General features: G+C 35.5%; 1 pseudogene; it reads left to right on the top strand.

The window, feature by feature from the left end:
* The first annotated feature begins 546 nt into the window (after window positions 1–546).
* Window positions 547–1655, top strand: LOC111753810 (RAD51-associated protein 1-like; annotated as a pseudogene).
* Window positions 1656–2448: the final 793 nt, after the last annotated feature.

The raw sequence follows: 2448 nt of genomic DNA, 5'->3' as shown, positions 1-2448 counted from the left end.
GCTTCAGAATTCATGAAAGAAAAACAGAAAAAAATTAAGAGTTAGGTAAACAGACAAACATATGTGGAGATATCTTCATTTTTAAAATGTTACACTTAATGAAGACAGATGTATACAATACTCATGCAAATGGTTGTGATGGTTTTCAAGTACACTTTACAGACTTGTAATTTTCAAGTACACTTAATGATATAAACAAAGTTAATTTATCCAAAAAATTGGAAAAACAAAACAGACTCATTACACTGGAAATCTCAAGTAATCATAAATTAAATAACAAATTTTCAAATAGCCTATGAATTGATGGAATTGTGAATAAAATGAAAATGTAACTTAAATAATAAGAGCAAACACATGAAAATTTGTAGGGGTGAAGAAAAAGCCTTGAAATTGTACTTTTTAATGATTATACTAGAAAAGGAAAAAGCAATGACTTAAATAATTACCTACTTATTTTTAAGAACACAGATATGAACACAGAATTGAAAACACCACTGGTGTAGACAAGACCCAGAGAGGTTCAGATTCACATTCTTGAAGGGGACCATGGTGCAACCTGTGAGAAATAAGGAAACAGTGAGTTACTCACAGTTTGAGGACTTTGACAGTGATGATGATTTTATTTCTGTAAATGTACCTTTAATCAATAAATCTAGAACAACAACAAAAGAGTTAAAACAAGACAAACCAAAATTTAACTCGAAAACCATCCAGGAAAAAGACATCCTGCTGCAAGAGAAAACCTCTAAAAAAGAAAAAGAAAAAAAAAAAAAAAAAAAAAAGGATGGCCTCAGATGAAATGATCTTCCAGAGAGGCTTAGAAGTTGCTCTAGCTTTATCAGTGAAGAAGCATCCCTTAGTCACCAATGATGTGCAGAAATCTCAAGATAAAAGCATTGAAAAACATGGCAAGAGCAAAACAGAACCAATGACTGGGTCTCTGCATTTATCTAATTGCAGAGTAGCTGGTGATTATAGAGGAAGGCAATGCCCACGGTGCTCAAGGAAAAAGAGAAGCACCTAAGCCTGCAGTGCAGCAGAGGAAGATGCTTTCGGAAGGCAGTGATGGTGCTAGTGCCACACACCGAGCCAGCAGATGCAGCTGGTGAAGATTCTCCCATCCAAGTACTAACCAGGCCCGACCCTGCTTAGCTCCCGAGATCAGATGAGATCATGCACGTTCAGGGTGGTATGGCCGTAGACAACATCTGGTGAAGATTCTGAAAATGATCATGATTTTGATGAGAGTGAAGATAATGAGGTAGACTTCACTATGAGAAAAAGACAAGTAAAAGAAAGTAAAAAGAAAGAAGTGAAGGTAAAATCCTCAGTAGAAAACACAGAAAACTATTCTAAATCCAAATGTAATGCTTGTGATTGCAGTAGACTCTTTTCCAGCTACAATCAAATCAGAATCTCCGTCCTCATCAAAGGAGATTTCTTTTTCAGAGGCCCCTAGGAAACCATTACAGATATGTAGTTCTTCAGTTGAAAGCAGGAGACCAAAGTGGGTCCCACCAGCAGCATTTGGAAGTAGTAGCAATGACAGCAACTCTCTGGTAGGCATGACTAAGTCCCCAAATCATACTCTCTGCCTTGGTTTACCCAGATTAGCACGAGTGAAACCTCTCTGTCCAAATGCCACTGGCAGCTGAGTGTGGTAATAAAGACATGTTTGACAGAATCAGTTTTGCAGGCATGTTTATCACTGATTTGTATTCATAGAGTGGGAATTGTAATATAGAGGAATCCTTCAACATGTCATAGAAATGATCTTTAAGATTATGAGTCTCTGAAATGCTCTTTAGGACTTTGGGAGAGGTTTATTTATAAATGATCTTCTCATGTCATTATTTCCAAAGAACATACTTGTTTTCTTATGTATCACGAGTCATTGTCAGTAGTCAGTGGCAGTTTAGCAGTTTCATGGGGAGAAATCCATGTTTTCTGTTTGCGTGATGCTCCTGCCTAGCTCTGTCTAGTTCACGACCATTGTTGTTTCCTCCAGGAGACGTTTCTGAAATCCTGTAAGTGATTTAAGCTATATTGTCAGTTTTATTGCAAGAATGTTTTGTATTTTGTCCAAACTTTACAGGAGAAATTAGAACTATTTTACATATCAAAATGGTTACCATACTATGGAATATAGCCCTTATTTGAAAATAGATGGTCTAATAGAGTTTAATGACAAATTCTTCACTGTCAAAAATCTTAAATAAAAGAAAGCTTCAAAAAAAAGATGGAAATAGATGAGCATATTTCACCTAGTTCACTGAAAGGAAGGCAACAATAATAATTGCAGTAGAAATTAATTGAATAGGCAAATGAAAAAGAAGTTAATTGTTGAAAAAAACAACTCAATTGATAACCTTCTTGCTAGACTAACCAATGAAGAAAGAAGAAATGAACTGTTTTTAAGAAACTGATATTGTAACAGGAAAAATTAGT

This window comes from Cavia porcellus, unplaced genomic scaffold (genome assembly GCF_034190915.1).
Source record: "Cavia porcellus strain 051 isolate PalLab524CR breed Dunkin Hartley unplaced genomic scaffold, mCavPor4.1 scaffold_4, whole genome shotgun sequence".
Lineage (NCBI taxonomy): Eukaryota > Metazoa > Chordata > Mammalia > Rodentia > Caviidae > Cavia > Cavia porcellus.
The sequence above is the reverse complement of the archived record's forward strand: the minus strand, read 5'-3'. Positions and strand labels throughout refer to the sequence as shown.